This window comes from Pseudopodoces humilis, chromosome 9 (assembly GCF_049639895.1).
Source record: "Pseudopodoces humilis isolate 2021_Gansu_Grassland_sample_001 chromosome 9, ASM4963989v1, whole genome shotgun sequence".
NCBI classification, from domain to species: domain Eukaryota; kingdom Metazoa; phylum Chordata; class Aves; order Passeriformes; family Paridae; genus Pseudopodoces; species Pseudopodoces humilis.
Genome location: NC_142208.1, coordinates 12513977 through 12531711, shown reverse-complemented (window position 1 = coordinate 12531711; position 17735 = coordinate 12513977). Strand labels below are relative to the sequence as shown.

The window sequence follows — 17735 nt, the reverse complement described above, 5'->3', positions numbered from 1 at the left end:
TTTGAATGATGGCTCTCCCCCACAGAAACAGTTTTATGGCTTTGCAGAGGTATAATCTGAGCCCAGCCTGATGGGTCCAGAGCTGCTCAAAGCAGCGTCCCAGTTCTCTGTTTTGTATTACGAACCCATGGCTTTTCACAAACAAGACTGTTATTTTCTTTGCACCAACCAGGAATTACAAGCATAAAATTTACTACTCCTGACAGAGTGGAAATTGGCACTTGCCTGTTTGCAGAACAGTATTAGACAGCAGCAGGGAGTCCCTTGAGGACAAAGCCTGGGAGCTGCTCATAGGAGCAGCAAGCGCATGCTTCCTCTCCCATGTTTGCCTGGGACAGTAGCAAGGTTGCATTTTGCACTTTGTGCTCAGAGATGGTCACAGGAAAAGGCATTCCTGTAAATAGATAGACTTCCAACCTGCTGCAGAGCTGAGCAAGAGCATGAGGTGATCCTTTCTGCTCTAGCTCGGTGATGCCCTCAGGAGGGGATGGAAGACGAGCATGGCAGTGCTTGGTGGGGACGGTCACCTCTGTGCTGGATTTGTGGCAGATGTTCTTCAGCGAGGCAGCTGAAGGCACACATGCAGGAACTGGAGCTCACCTCTGATAAAGGTTCAGTAGCTGCACTACCTACGTGAAGTTGTATATAAAACCCACTCTCGGTTTGTTTCTTTAGTGCTGCAGACAAGAAAGAAGCTCCTACCTGCACTACATGTGGACTTCTTGGCTATTCTAAGTTTTAGGGTTATTTAGCACCCTAAAACACATAGGAACTTCTGCTGAAATATAGTCCATGTCAATGGGAAGAAAAAGGGATTTACTTGCTTGCATAGAGCAGAGAACCTCCTGCAGTCTCATATGTCCCAGTAAAGGCAGCCATTTTTCAGAGAAGATACCCTCCATTCTGAGTGATGAGTGAGCCCTTCTTCCTAAAGATTTTCTGTAAGACCCTGAGGCACCATCACCTGGACAATACATTTTGATTTCAGTAAGGGTCAGAGGGAGCACTCTGAAGCTCTGAAAGCCACAGTGGAGCTCCTCCATACATCCCCCACAGCTGCAGATGAGTCAGGAGGGGGTGAGAAAAGCTGTTTCACAGATGCTGCCCACAGGGGGATACATAATAAGAGGATAAACAGTAAATGGAGATAAGTAAGAGAAGGTGGAAAGACAACTATTATCCCCTTTACAGTAGAGAAAACTTTTAAACCAAACAAAAGCAAAATTAGGAAGAATATAGAGGCTAGGGGCATGTACAGATGTTACCTATTATTCCTGCTTTGGAAGGTTCTCTAGCAAAGATGAAAAGAATTACAAGGGAAAACAAACAACAATCCAGAACAAGAATTTCTAGGGAACTTGCCCTGAACTTTGGAGCAAAGGCTGGAGACTGGAATCCGTTTGTTTAGCAGAGGGCTCATAGAGGAAGAAAGGAATTTGTGGAGATAGCAATGAGATATGTAGAGAATCGTTAATATTTTTTTTTACTGTTTTAATTACATGTATGGGGTTTCTTCTGCTTTTTTTTTTCTCATGAGAGGTAAACATTTGTTGTGTTTAAAACTGTTAGATAAATGTGCAGCACCTTTCACATTTGTTCCTTTCTATATTATTTACATTTAGAATAGCTATTTTTTGCTACTGTCCTATGAATTGTATGAGAGCATCTTTCCCTTCCTTCTAATTCTCTTGAGAGCAAACCATCCCCAGCACATCCTGATGTGGGGACTCAAAATGCTCATATTCCTGGTAGGAACTGTTTCTTTAATGAGGGCCTGCAATGGTACCTCTGTACTTGCTCAATGGAAAAGTGTATTTTAAGACATGGGCTTTGATTTAAAAGCTCTTGGCGGCTGCCTTGCAATAGGTGTATTTCTCTGCTTTCCTAGCTGAAGATTTGTATGAAATATGACAATTAAGAAACCAGGTTTCCTGCTCTGGATGCAGTGGATGAAGATTGCTGATCTTCTAGCTGGAAAGATGGTGACATTGGTTACTAGTTTGCAAGGAGAAGATACTATTGATTTCTGGCAAATAGATTATGGTAAGGCAAACATTCATAAAAGCCGTGCAGAGAGCATAATAATATTCAGCAGTGGAAATAAGAAATGCAATTGATTTACCATGCTGCCATAAAGCAGCACTCCTCCTCTCTCTACCCCAGTAACAGGCTTTTCCCTGCTGCTGCACCTCTGTCTGGCACCCACCAGGGAGCCGAGGATTCCAGTGGCTCTAATTACCTGGAATTTGGCAGCTGGAAGGGATGCCACTCGCCTTGGCCTGCCTCAGCATTTATAAATTGCAGCTACACTGTCCAGACCTGGCTCAGCGTGGTAAACCCATCTGGCTGGGGAAAGCCAAGTTCTTGCCATTCCCTAATGCCCCCTGCCATCCCTGCCTCCCACGTCCTCTTGCCCCCAGCCCCACATGCTTTTTCTGTGCCTTCCATTGCACAAATGCATCTTCTGCTGGGGCTGATGCTTCCTTCTGTGCACCTGAGAAACATGAAATCAGGATTATTTGTTTTAGTTGTTATTGTCCTGCATAGAAATTACACCATCGGTAGCAGCTGTTTGGTGTATCATGGTTTTCTTAAAATCCAGTTCCTTGACGGCTTTGTAAGGCAGCATTGTGCCAGTGGGATGCTGTTTCAGGTTGCTGTTTATATACCAGCTAGGTGATTTTCTCTTCCACTTCCAGAATGTTAGGATCAATGTTGCTTGATTTTGTGGATTTTGGATGCATTTTTCAAGTATTTTAAATATTTAAGTGCTAGGCCCAGTGGGAGGGAAGTGATGGGCTGGTTTGTTTTTTTCAGCCTGTCAATGAAGACACTGAGAGGAATGGATTTGGGTGTGACTTTGTGAGCTCAGAGGGTCAAAGCATGACATGCTTGCACAGGAGAATTGGAATAGGTTTTTCCCATTTTTATTATAAAGTAATCTTACATCCTTGCATCTCGCAGTATTCCCCCACCTTTAAATAGTACAGGCTTGTTTTTTGAGTACAAGCAACGATGCCAACATATTCTTCCCCTTTTCATGGGCTAACCAGCCTTTTTGGGTCTATTCTGTAGTAGTCACCCAATCTGCTTCATCTCGTGTGGCGTTTCTGTCAGTTCTGGTTTGTCAGCCTGGCCTGCAGATTAGAGGTGGGGAAGCCAGGCTCATTATGGGATAAATATCCCCTTCTTCTGTCACACCCATAGTGAAACTTGAGGACATCTTACTAGATCATGGCAGTGCACTGTTGAGATAAAATTGTTTAGTAACGCCTCTTCAGAAGTCATTGGCTCAGCCTTGGTTTTTAGGGAAGCTGCCTGTTGTGGTGGTGCTCTAAGCTGGCTGCGTCACTGCTTTTCCACCTCAGCTACAGTTATTACTTCCTCTTCTCTCACAACTGGAAATTACTCAGCTTTTCAACTAAATTGCATTTATTTTGACTTAGAGTACTAAAAGAAATTGTTAGGTTTAGAATTTGGGGATTGGTTTTTTTTCTTTTTTTAATGATGCAGTCTAAAAATGGCTGAAGTGTGTGTGCACTAGCTAAAATACTGTATAGCTTCCAATATACCCTGTTAAAATCTGTGCAGTGTTGCTATTTGCAGGTAATTAATGTTGTGGTATTATTTCTTGTGTTCACTAAATTATTGCTGGCATTTTAATCTGTTGAAATACAAAACTATACAGAATTTAATGCTGACCTTTGTATATGAAATTAAGTGTAATTATTAGATTTGTAGAAGTCCTTTTGCATTAGCTAACATGTACTAACTCATACTTTCACTTGCCATGGACTGCTGAATTGATGTTATTTCCAGTAAGCTTACTGGAAGTGGGAAGAGAGCGTTTACCAGAGATTTCTGTCTTGCCATTAACACATATTTTTATTTTATTTTAAAGTGTTGTGTAAAATAAATCTACAAAATATGCATGCACTTATGTGCATAGATGCACAAAGAATATTGGTTAAAAAAAAAATCAGAGTTAATTCGTAATAAATAGAGAACTTAATGGCAGGCCAGAGTATATTTTTGGAGGTTGCTACAGGCATGAGATGATTGCAAGGCTGGGTCGTGGAGCAAGACAGCAAAAGCATTGGGTACAGTCAGCTGAAAATAGTGTTCTTTCTCTTTCCTACAATGTCTAGCAGCTTCAAAGATGGCAGATTACTTTTTGGTTTTCTTGTATAACATCTGGCAAGTGAGTTTTCCCTCAGTTTGTAAAAAATTCTTACCTGTGCAACACATCAAATGAGGATGTAGATTGTCTTTGCAGAAAGATTGTATCTTCTGTAGGTGTAGTTTTTAGGTTTTGTCAATTCTTCTAACCCATAATTGAGGGTTTTTTAATAATAATTTTTATACAGACTTGCTATACTAGATCAGTTTGCTCTCAGCTTGCTCATTTTGCCAAAGTGTCCAGCAAGTGACTCTAAACCAACAACTAGTGTATTTCTAAATGCTTTGTCTCTGAAAGCTAAAGCCTTCTTCCTCCTTTTATGAAAAAAATGCAAAATCCCTTGGTTTCCACCTCATGTATGTTCTGGTTTTTCACCTAAATGGTCTCTGTGGCTGCCATGGCTGCTGTGTTGAGGCAGCAGTGCAGAGCTCTTGGATTACAAGGAAGAAGGAAGCATTTGCTCCATTCCAGGACGCCATGCTGACCTGCACCATGTTTCAAGGCAGTCCCTCTGTCTCAAGTGCAGTTCAGGAGCTTTTTTAGTCTAGACATCCATTTCTGGTACACTTTTGGAAAGCTTACTTTTGCCTTGCCACCTTGCGCTTGTAGAGTTAGTTGCAAGTTGCTGTCTGCAGAGAACTTGGACTGCATAAAGAGTTTCCTGCAGGGATGAGAAGCAGTTGTGTGGGCCATGGGTGAGGTAAAGCAGGATCAGATGGGCACTGACACTGCTCAGGCTGAGCAGATGTCTTGGGCTCTAAGTTCTTCCCAATTTGCTGGGTGAGCTGTTCGCTCAGATTGCTTCCTGTCTATTCTGCTCTTTTCTCTAGGGATTTGAGTGGCTATTGCTCTGTGAAGCGGGTCTAGCTACAGACTAGGGGCTAGTTGAAGTTGTGCTGCTATTCCTGTCCCTATTTCAGACAGAACAGGTTTAAGAGAAAACAAAAAAAGCATATGCTAAGGGTCTTCTCAGAAGTCATAAATTTCCCAATGTGCCCAGGTCTCTTTTGCCATGTGGCCTCCTCATGTATAATGTGGGTTACAGATACTTCCAGGTTGTCAAATGTGCAAGGAGATGTCAGTGGCAGAAGGGAGGTGGCAGATGTAGGACCTAGCCCAGCTTGTCCTTTTGTTCATTTGCTTCAGCAAGCAATTTTATAATTATTACCACTTCTTAATCAGTTCCACTTGCTGTGGATTTAGGTACCACGCACTTAGTGTTGGTTGCTCAAATCTGGAAACAAAGATTTTACAATAGGACTGTCTGTGATGTGTGGGAAGACAATGCTTGCTTCTGATTTTTATGATGTCTTTGTGGATACAGCTGAGCTGGCTTGATGTGAACAATTTGAGCTTTAGAAATAGAATGTACCATGGTACAGACACAGGTGTCTTGTGCCAGTGGGCAGTGTTGCTGTACACCACAGTATCCTGTTTTCAGATCTGAGCAATGGCTTTACTGCAGTTACCTGCTGGCCTGCATGGCACACCCTTGGAAGAGGGAGCAGAGAACAGAATTTCATTGTGGACAGGGAGATGGTAGAGCTGTTCAAGGCTTTGGGAGGTTTGTCTGCCCTGTAATTACTTATAATCAGTAACCCAAAGGCATAGCGGAATATCCAGTTTCCCACTCATCATTGGTTCTGTTTTTCCTAATATCCATTTTCCTAACATATGTACATAAATTCACAACTTTTTTCAGTTTCAGATAAGAATAATTCAGTTGCAGATAAGAATAATTTGATAGCTCTTTATCTAAAGAAAAATATAAAGCTTGCAACAATTTTCAAAAACCCACTTCTTTGTATATTTCTGGGTATTTGTATTTTTATATGTGGCCTTAAAAATACTATGGATCTTCTCTCTTTATTCATTGAATTACAAGCCTTTTGAAATACCTTTTCTTGTCCATGGGTTTGCACAGTACATAACACAATGGACTTGCAGTCTTGGCTGGACCTGTGGTTTTTACTGTAATTCATTTTTTTAATATTTTTCATTCCTTCTGCAAGCTCTAGTTAAGTCATTTTGCCCTGAAATCCAGCATCCCCTTTAGACTGCTTATTGTCCTCAGGGTACAGAATAAGGCTAGCATAGAAAAAAGCTTTTAGAAACATGTGCCTTCTCTATGTCCCTCTGTGGTGAAAGTGCAGTCTCTCCAACCTGGGTCGATACTGCATGTGAGCTGCATTCTCTTGAGTATAAATACACCGTGTTAAAAAAGGAAAAGCACTGAGTGCAGCCTGCTTTCTAGTGTGTCGATGCTCTTCTCGGAACTGATGGGGCAATTCCTTTCTCCTGAGCTCACTGCTCCTGGGTGAACCCGAGGACAATGTACCTCCTCCTGCCCTTCTCTACCAGTTGGAGAAGTCCAGCCTTGGCACAACAAGTTGGGGAGGATCTGCTCTGCCAGGAAAGAGGTTCTGGTGAGATTTGTCATGTTACTCACTGTGCATCTTTCCTGACTAGCTATCTACTTAAAGGGATCTGTAAGCTGGCTGTCTCCTTACTACTCCAAGAAAACCCATTTGTGGAGATGACATTGGTATTAATGTGCTTAGGCAAGATAGAGTGGTCTGGTTTGTTTTGCTTTTTGTTCTTCTTAAAATTGAAATATACATGTTTTAGAGAAAGAAATTCTAAAACTTTGGGGGGGTGCTTGGAAAGGAAGAGTGAAACTGGCATGGTGCACAAGTGTTCAACAAATGTTATCAATGAAAAGCTTTCAACAAATATGAGGAAATTAATCTCTATGTATATATATTTTTAATGCAGTTCAGCAGCCAAAACAGGATGAAGCACCATTTGCTTGTTTTATTTCTTACTGACAGAAACCCAAAACAAACTCAATTTGGTAAAAAAACATGTCTCAGAGACATTGTTTATGATTTTTCTGTTTAATGGCATAAAAATGAAATATTGATTCCTAAAACACAGACCCACAAACCTGGGGGTGTGCATGTAGACAGTCTCTCAGTGAGCACAGCAGTACAGCAGTAAGCAGAAAACCTGCAATCCATTTCCATGTCTCAGAACAGCTCCTTATTCTACAGTCCTTGGGTTAGTCTGCAGAGCATCTCCCTTGATTCCTGCTCTTTGGGCTTGTGTTTGGGGCACTTTGGGAAATAAACCACTTGGCTTACAGCCATTTAACTTAGGTCCTTTCATTTAGGTGGGAAACATGTCAAACAAAGGATTTGAGTCTTATTCTGGATATTCTGGAGTCCATTTGAAGGTAGCATCCATTTCAGCATTATAGTTTCATAGTATCCAGTGCCCCTTTTCACCTGCAGCTCTCTGATGTTTGTCATGCCAAGACACAGAAACAAATCTTGCTTTTGTAGGTTTAACTTTGTTTTACTAGATACTACTTTACAGAATCAGAGCACACAACAGTTATTTACGGGAAAGGTACAAAAATGGTTGGGTCAGGTCAAAAAGTGCCAGAAGAAGCTTTTATGTTTCATTCTTGTTAACAGAGATTTTGATTAATTTTCTTCTCTAGGTTGATTATTTTTCTTTCAGAGTTACTCTTCCCTGAGTTGGACTTCCTGAAATGTTTTTGGTAGAGAAAGGCAGCAAGCTGCCTCTAAGTGTCAAAACCCCAATTCTAGCCAGAAGCTGTCAGAAGTATTTACCTGCATCTGGAGGCAGCTTAATCCTTTTTTGTGTATTTTGCCACTAGATTTACAAAGTAAAAATATGGAAACAGTATTGATATGAACTACCCCATTGGTTTTATGACATGGGTCTAAGAGTGTGGTTGGGTGACCTGAGGAGACAACTGGATTATTTATAAAAGGTGACCAAGCAGGGTTGTTGCTATGAGCCTGTTAAACTTTCATCAGAATTTGTAAAGAATCTGTGGCTTGAAAAAGACCAAAGCATGTTTGACTGATACAAGGAAGAAGTGAAAAATCATTAAGGGAATGGGATCTTTTTGGATTCTTTCTGAAGTCTGGGGTGGACTGTATTTATGTTTTCCATCATGGGTTGTAGGAAGTTTCTATCTTGGGATTTTAGTAGCTCATTTCTTCTGTCTGTGTTTTGTCATTAGCATTTGGAGGGAATGCTGCACCTCTGGGTAGTTTCTATTTAATGTGCTTTTAGTACTATTTTCGTTATCACTATTTTACCAGTAATTTAGTGTTATGTGACTTAGTTAATGATTGCAATGTGATTCTTCACCACTATCACAAATAGTTTGTGTCTCTAAAGGAATATGATTGAAATGTCATAGCAACAGATGTGTAGTTCTGAAAATGTAATATATTTTTAAGAAGGAAAACTTTAAGAAAAGCAGAAATCCTGGTCCTGCTAAAATTGGGCTGTGCCTTCACACAAAGTTAGGAGGCCCAGTATAAATGGGTAGCCCAGGGCTGTGTGCCAGTGGTTTTGAGGCAGTTAATTTATAACAAGAAACTGTAAAGCACCGACCTGTGCTGGGTCTCAGGGCTACAATCCACACATGATGTTGCCAAAGATTGTTTGTTTATGTGCAGAGATCTCCATGATAGCAGTGTCTCTTGGCAGTCATTGGAGACTGCTGTTATTAAAAACCCTACATTTCTCATTAGAACAACTCTATTGTACATATTGTTTAAATATAGATTACTAATGAAATGCCTTTTTATTGCTTTCCCAGTGAATACTTTCAGCATAAAGTTAATTTGTAGTGTTATGTAAATTCTGTTTAACTTCAATCAAGTTTTTAATTATGTTTTTACCACAGTAATTCCCATTTGATTTGTCATCTCCTGTTAGGCATTTAACATTGCACAGGGTGGTTTTTTTTCCTTATTTTCCTTTTTTTTTCCCCTCCTATTTTAGTCTTTGATGTCACCTGGAATAGAGCCTCACTCTAAAGCTGTGTAAGTTTGATTTCCTTTCATGCAAGTATGATATAATAATGAAGAATTACTACAGAAAACCAATATTGGAAATGCTGTATTGTTTTGGTATTGATGATACCATTGGTATAAGATTAGAGAGAACTACCACTGAGAAGACATCCAGCTGCTTCATTTGCTCCCTTCCCTTTACCTTTCTTTCACTTGCTCCAGTTCAGTGAACCTTTGATGCTGACAGCCCTTGGATTCCATTTAAAATGTCAGTTGCTACTTAACACCTGATGACCACTCAGTCTGTGGCTGCCTTGCATAGATACCAATTGTTCTCACAAATGTTTGCTTGCCCACTGAGCAGATAAATGGACCCTCTTTTGGCAAATTGTCAGCACATTAATCATGTCTCAGATAGGACTTATCAGGCAGCATCTCAGATAGTCTAGATGGTTATTTTCAGTTGTAGATACATTTTTTTTTAATATCTTTTTCTGATGAAATTAAGTGGAAATAGTTGAAGTTAAGACTGTCCTCAGAGGTTATGGCAGAAAAACTTCTTCAAAGAGATGTATGATACTTTTTGTATTTGTGTAGAAATTTTCTCATATACATGTGAAAAGACAAGGATTAGTTTTGTACAACAGTGGGGGGTCTTTTAATTAAAATATGCAGGCTTTTTTTTTTTTTCTGAAATCAGGTCTTCCTTGAACTCAGTAGTGATTTTTGCTCAGAAATTGTTCATGCTGAAGTAAAAACTGTGTAAAGTATTTATGACACATTCTGAATTCAGGTATACTTGAAGTAGCTCAGTTGGATACTCAAAATTAGCAGCAGAATATGAAATATTTGCTTTGGGAACATACTATTAAATATAAATTAATTGCTATCTTAAATTACTTGAAGGACATTTGCATACTTTCAAGTTTATTTCTAGAAGATTTGGATTATAAGCATCTTAACAATATGCTAACTGTCCTGCTTGAAAAAGGAGTAATACCTAGCTACAGCCTTTATTTAAAAGAGCACTTTTAAGTTATTTGCAAAATACTCTTCATAGTGTGCTTGTACACTTTACATCCTCAGTGTGTGCTGGTATTCCAGCACTGACTGATAATACCATCAATTCACAGGTCTCCTACAGAAATGAAAGATGGAGAAATAATCGACTCTCCCTCTTGAAAAATCACATTTCATATGTAACTATTACAATGTATTTGATTGAGATGGGAATTGTGTTACTTTCTCATGGGAGTTGTTTGAATTTCCACTGTTTAAAAATCAATTCAGTTTGATGAGTGGTGGATTCAAGCAGTGGAACCCATTAGGATGATTTCATATCACCAGTTGCACCCTATTTAATCTTTCTGTTGGGAGATAATTAAGTTGAACTCATTAATTTGCACAGATGTTCAATGTTTCCATCAAACTTGGCTTTCTCCACCCTCACCTGTCCTTCCTGCCCAGGTGCGTGGCAGTGCCAGCAGTGGGCAATGCCCCACGGCTCTGAATGGGGCAATGCACTGGTGACTGTGGTCTCCTTGCACTGGATATAAACTTTTCCTGCAGCTGAAGCCAAGAAGGAATCTAGGGCTCTGACTTCTGTATTGGGCTGGCAGGCATAAAGATTGCTTTTCTCTTTTCTCTAACTGCCTGAAACAGGATGGCTCAGTCTTTAATGGTATATCTATATATGCAGTTCCCTTTTAAGCCACATACAAGGTAGTTTGGTTTGTTGGGTTTTTTTAACAAGAATCTGTAAATTCTCAACCTGCTATATTTCTCTGGGCTCTGAATCCATTTGGTGCTTTGTAAATATGCTGGCAAAGAAATGCTTGCTTTTGGGAAGTGATTTTCTGTGTTGCTTTTGACATCTAGGTTTAATTTCCTTTGAAGCAATGGTATTTTATTGATAATTTAGAGCTGGTAAAAAGCCCTCATATACGAGGGCTGACCATCTCTATTTTCTTTCATGCCTACAAAAGCTGATGGGACTCATTAATCCCAGCACCCAAAATGATACTAGCTGGAAGCAGATCCTTTCTGTGGGCCATGTAGACATTTTAGCAGAAGGCACAGCAGTGCCTGGTTTGCTCTTCGGTGACTGATTGCCCTGAGTGTCTGATCACTGGGGCCTTATTTTATTGTCCACAGCAGCATCCCTCTGGCTGGTGACAGACCCAGAAAAGCCCTGTATTTCACTAGAAATGTTTCATGCTAGCAAGGTAGGCTAATTTCTGCTTTAGCATCCTTATTGTTGGCTAGTAAAAAAGTGGTGTGTATTTTGCTGTATTTAGCTGGTTTCTAATACTCTGGTGCCACAATCCAGTCACAAATAAGCTTCTATTTTTTTTTTTATCTTGGTCTATCTAAAATTTCTCTCCAGTTTAGAATCTGAAATAGAAGTCTAGGTCCAAGTTCCTGTGATGGCATCTAGAATTTACCAAGTAAGTATGCTCCCAAAGCCTCCAAAATGATTTGATCTGGATTTTTTTGGCATGGAGTAATGTCTTTTGTAAGGACACATAATGACTTAGGGAAGAAAGGTCTTTTGACTGGCATTTTTAGCTCCTGATAGATCTTATAGGTTGCATGGGTGCTTTGAAAAAGAAACTGAAGTTTCAGGAGTGTTGCATCCAACATTAGGCTGGGATTACAATGGAATTAGAGTATAAATTTCAAAATAAAGAACTGTGGATTTCTTCCCTTGAAATTAACACAAGGTTTTAACATTAAGAAGCATGACAGTGCCATGGGCATACATCTGTTGGACTGGTAAATTACTGGGGATATTTCTAACTTGTATTCTTGTGCTTGAAATTATTCTAAGCCATTTCAGACATAAAAGCTCACAAAATGCATGCAGTACTTCAGCACAAAGTAGTTTATCCAATAAAATTAGTTCTTAAGGAGACGACAGGTAAACAGAAATTCCTCCTGGTAGTTTCACAATATTGCATTGATTGTTAATGTACAGAAGGTGTAAATGCTTTTTATTTCCTGCTACTTTTCCTTTGAAAAGGACCTCCATAAAGATGAATAAAAACCAAAAATTTGCCACCATTTCTTTAATACACCCAAAATAAGAGGTAGTTATGTGTTTGCCATGTGATCCAAACTTTTTCCCACTCCTTTCCAAAGGAGTGATATTTTAACCAGTTGTGTGGCTATTTTTCCTATTTACTTAAATAAGTAGTTCAGTCTAGGTGGAGCTGGAAGGGCCTGAATTTTTAAGGTCTTGTGTAAAGTGGAGAGACGAGGCCAAGCAGAAGGGAATGCCATTAGCACGCAGTGACAGTGGCAGCAGAGCTATTTAGACAGCTGCACGTGTCATGGCATGTACTCTGGTCTCAGTCATGCTGCTATTTCTGTCTCGTTAGCACAAATCACAGCATCTACTTTTGCGAGTCCTCTTGCACCTTGGCTTATCTAGGGGCGCTTCCTAATTGGAGTGAGTTGAAAAGGGATGGTGAAAATTCATGGTCTGGTAACGAACTGTTCATTTCACTGCAGGACACAGGGCAGTGCCACCAAGCCCGTGTCTGGCCGGGGATTGGACAGCTGGCCCCTCTGTAGGCTTGGAGAGGCAGCATGTCCTGCCAGACAGTATCACCATGGAGGATGTTTGTACAGGGCAAGTCAAGCTAATTCAAGGAAGGTATCTAGAGGAAAATCCCCTTTCTGCTGCTCGTTACTGCTTCAATGGCCACATGTTCCAGATACTGCCTTCTCAGTTAAGTACCAGACTCGAGGAGATGTAAGCATTGCTTGCAATGAAGCTTATGGTGAAGTCATACATTTGGTATGTTAACTCAAGGCAACTATAAGCCAGTATTATGAATTAAGGTATTTTAAAAAAGATAACAACAGACTACTGCTAGTTAATATGGTATTTCTTTTTGTTATGTTTTGGGGTTTTGGTTTTTTTTTAATATTTGCCCTTGCTAAGACATCTTGCTTCTTGTACTTTTTTTATTCTCACTGACCTGGACCAGATTTCTCATTGTTTTCTGAAAAGTTCTTGTTTTCAGTACAGTAGGCGTGTGTTGTATTTCAGAAAATAACGATGTAAAAACATTAATACAATTTAGCTGTTGTTGACTTGCATTTTAAGAAGGCTTATGATCTGCTTAGCTGTCAATGTTCCATTCTTTGTATGACACATTTATTTAAAGAATTCCTAAATTCTGACCACTGTTGCTAAGGCTATCCTGTGTGTTAGAGCTCTAACTACACCTGCAGTCTTGTATGAGTGTCCATATGGAGAAAGTAGTCTGTTTGTAGTGAAAGTTCGTGTTAGATGCTCAGAAATATATCCACAAAATTTCTTTATGCTATTCACAAATGCAGTGTATTTCTTGGTTTATGGGTTTGCTACATGTTTCCTGTTTGATGAATAATGCACATATTTGTTGTTTCAATAGTAACACTTAATACCAACTTACAAGTTTAACGAAGTATGAGGCTCATAAACAGGCAAAAGCCAAACATAGTATATTGATTTAATACTTCTCATAAGGATTTTCTCAAAATCTTGCCCAAAATGAGGAAAATTAGTTAAGTTTGTCTGTCCTTAACTGTCTGTCTTGTGTTCTGCAGGGACATATGTCCTGTTTTTTTGTGGTTGAATTGTTTTAGCAGTAAGGATGAGAAACGGAGGAAGATTTTTTATTTTTGGATGAGACAAGATAGAGCATGCCAGTGAATTCTAGGAGAAGCCTTCCCAGGACAGCAGTTGATGTGCTATTGCAGGTCTCTGAGCTTCAGCTGTCTGTAACACTGTGTGTGAGCAGTTGATGGAAGAGTGGTTCCTGTAAGTGCTGCCATGCTTTCAGGCTTCCTAGTTAAGTGCTGCTGAAGACAGCTATCCTGCTTTCTAGAAATATTTAATCGTGATTTAATCTAGCAAATAAGTATTCAGTAATAATACTTCTTGATGACATAGTCAACTCATAACAGGCACCTTGGACCATGACTTCCTTAATTCAGTATTTGAAATTTTTCTCAGTACACACTGAACCAAAGATGTGTACAGCATGTGCTGCATTTGCAAAGGGAGCTACGGGGACGGTATTGAAGAAATTTAAAATTTTTGAAATGAGCTAGGCTGATGTCTTCTGATGTTGCTGCGTTTTGTTCCTTAACAGTGATGCCAGCAGCAGGCTGTAAATGCAGACTTCCCTTGTACAGTCCTGTGCTGGTCAGAGGTGGACAAGACGTGGTGGAGCAGCAGTGTGGGAAGAAGCCTCTGAGAAGGAGGCACAGAAGTCCAGTTGTGGCTCGTCTTACACAGGATTATGTGTGTGTGTGTACATGTGTCCTGGCTAGTGAGTCACTGGCAGCTTCAGCAGAGAGGGCAGTGGCAGACTCACTGAGCTCTGTTTATACCACTACATGTCTAGTGGTAATCAGCAATCAGTGGTAAGTACAGCAATCCAGTTGCTGTATTCCTACTCCTTCTTCCACAAGTAACCAGCAACAGTAGCCATGCTTCATCGACAGGAAGGGTAAGGGAAAGCCTCCTCCAAGCCTCCTGTGTAAGGGATGGAATAGACTAAACCCACTTGCTTTAAATAATCTGCGGAAGAGCCCTTTCTATGGAAATTGTTGTTTTCACGTTTTTGTCTTGGAAACTGCTGGAGCATCCCACAGGGTTTGGGTTTCTGTCTTGGTACTTGCTGTGCAGTAAGAGCCAGGCTTAGCGCTAATCAGCTGTGATTTATTGTGCCTTTACCCCACAACATCTAATACTGAATAGATTTGAAACCTTTGATACATCTTCCTTTGTTGATTTGTTTCCACAATTCACTTCCATTAATTTCCAGGGCCTTAGGGATCTTTGTTGCTGCTTTGCTGATGCTGGCCATGCACACACGGGCAGACAGGCAGCTGGTTACGCCTCTGCCTGCCAGGCCTCAGGAGCGAATTCCTTCCGCACAAGCGCGCAGCTCACTCAGCCCTCTCTCCGCTCCCGTCTGGATTATGGTTTCATTACGGTCTCATACATATGTGATATTTTAACTCAAATGGGATATAATAAATTTCATCTGAATAAGCAGTGCCTTTTATGTGTCATAAATTTTGCCTTTTCCTGTCCCCACTAATACGCTTCCCCCCTTAACATTTCAGTTATATACTGATAAACTCCTCGACATTTAAATAGTACTGCAGCAGGCTCGAGGTGGAGAAGTGGGTCACGCAGAGCTATCAGGAGAACCGTGACTTTTATAACTGGCTGAAAAGGAAGCTCCCAGCTACTCAGATTTCTGCAAGGTTGACTGCCAGTGCTGAAAGGAGAGAAATAAAGTGTGCTTTCATTCTAAAAGCACTTTGCACACATGATTCAACCTTTTCAGGGCTGTGGTGTGAGGTGGGTAAATGTTGTTGCTTCAGGTGGAGAAACTGAGGCAGGAGGTTTGTGTGTGCCATTCTGGTGAATAGCTGGTGTTGGGTGCTGGCTGGCAGGCTGTGCCTGGCTCACATCACAGCCACACCCTTTCCTCGTGAGATACAAGTTTGGCCCTTTTCTGCCATACTGCCAGCTCTGACATCCTAGTAGAGTGAAACTTCCTGTGTTGTTACAAGGTAACTGGAGCTGGAAAATGTGTATCTGCTGTTTCAAGGTACCCTGGGGTGGTTGGTTTGGATTTTTTGCTTTCCCCCCCTCTTCCTGCCTCAGTTTTTGGCCCAAAATAGTTTCAGTTGCTGGAGGAAAAAAACAAAACAAAACCAAAAAACAACTTTTATGTTGCAGAAAAGAACAAAAATACTAAATTTTCTGATTTCATCTTCGTAGACTTCTACCTGCCTTTAGTATACATATATTTGTATCTGTAAGAAGCTTTTAAAATGTGTTTAGGTGCTGTATAATCCAAGAATGATCTGAGTGCATTGTGGCTCAAGAGATCCCTGCAGTACTAAATGATTATTAGTGGGAGTGGAGAGATCAGTTTAAGAGATAGCTGTTATAATTTCTAGGGGCCCTAAAATATGTGGAAATATTTTATGCTTATGCACTTTGATACTAGATTTTTTGGAGTGTGTCTGTTGTCTGTTGGGTGTCTTAGTGGTTTGTGCAAACTCAGCTTTATTTCTTTAAAATTAAGACATTCCCTCTGAAATACTGTTATTTAAAAAGCACATATGATTATTACACGACTTTCTTGCTTAATTTTCCGTGCTAAAGGAAAGCTATAAAGGTCATTTGGTGAGCAATTTTATCTGGGATATTCTCCTAGTAGTTAAAACCACATGACGTTAATAACTATTTACATAATCCCTAAAAACTGGTAGGCAAATTGTGCATGTGGAAACATGAAAGGTAATGTAAACAGGCGAGTTGCTTTATCCCGAGATGTGTGTTTTGACTGTAAAGCTGTGTAACAGAAGATTGAAAAAAGGTACAATTCTAATCCATTTCTTTTGTCTAAAGGAGTTGGTGAATTGTGACTCCTATTCTAGGAAATGGATTTTTTTATTTTTTTTTCCTGAGTGAATCTATAAAAACCCCTTGAAATCGCTGTCTTTTGGCAGTTAGCCAGGTAGTTCAGTAAACAAGCTGGATTGATTATCTGAAAGTTATTTTTTATGTTAATGTTGGATTTCAGATACATAGTGTCACATAATTCACCTTCATGTCTTCTGAGTTCAGTTGTGCAAAGTATATTCAACCCTGTATCCACTTCCAAAGCAAAATTTTATTTATTTTTTTTTTAAATATAGGCAGAACAATCTTACTTTACAGTAATGAATCCTGTTGGCATCCACAAACAGAAAATGAGCCTCAGTGCCTTCCATGAAACCTAAGTTTCTTTCAGCTGAGGTCCTGAAAACAAGTAACAAACAAACAAGCATCATGCTTTTTTAATTTTTTTTGTACATCAGATGAGCAGGTACTGAACTGTTTGTTCATTGCTGAAAAGGGAAATGTGCTGTTCTAGCTTGTTCCTCACCAGAGGAAAGCCTGGTTGGAGTAGCTGGCTGCTAAGCTTAGTTCTTGAGGTAGATCCTCTCCTTTTACCTCCCACCGAAGTCTAAGATGTTGGAGAAGATTCCTTTAAGGGTGATGAAAAATAACCTTTCTGCTTTTTGTTCAAGCTGAGAATTTAAAAAAAGAACACTAACAAAGAATGGAAAAATTCTGAACAGCATAAAGACAGATGTCAGGGGAAAGTTTATCTAGCTATCCACTGTGTTGATGTTTCTGTGTGCAGACCTGGCTAAAACTATCAATCTTTGTCTTAAAACAGCCTTGTGGATGTTTCCTACTAATGAGAAGCAACTTCAGTGCAGGGTTCTAAGCTGTATAACTCCTACTTTGATGGCTGATGTACATTGAAAAGGGGCTGAGCAATAGCAGTGGATCTGAAAATAATACAGCATCAATTCCCCAGCCTCACTCTTGGCCTTGTGTTGATAATTGTATTTAAAAGCTTGCTTTTTAGAATCTTTAAACTTGTTTAAACCAAGTTGATAGGATCATTTTCCATTCCCAAAATTCCTAGCAATGCTAAATCCATAAGAGATGGAAAATGTAAATCAAGTATTGCAGAAGAATTCAAGGAACAAATAATATTATTTCATGATTGTCGTGGAAGTTTGAATGGTTGGTTAGCTATTATTGATCATGTTCAGCTTTAAACACAGAAATAACTATTTACATTTACCCAGTTTGAATTTTAAGACCTTTAAAATAATAAAAAATACCTTTTGAA

At 39.8% G+C, this 17735-nt stretch overlaps 1 protein-coding gene across 9 annotated transcripts in view; it reads left to right on the top strand.

Moving 5' to 3' along the window:
- The window catches only part of ZMIZ1 (zinc finger MIZ-type containing 1), a 338900-nt gene that overhangs the window by 80671 nt on the left and 240494 nt on the right, over positions 1-17735 (top strand). The window contains exon 1 of one of the 9 annotated variants that reach the window (XM_088059855.1): positions 11222-11246. The exons of the other annotated variants lie outside the window; for them this stretch is intronic. The gene's annotated coding sequence lies outside the window, so the exon portion shown is untranslated. Of the gene's footprint in view, positions 1-11221; positions 11247-17735 lie in introns of those variants that run through there. 9 annotated transcript variants of the gene reach the window in all.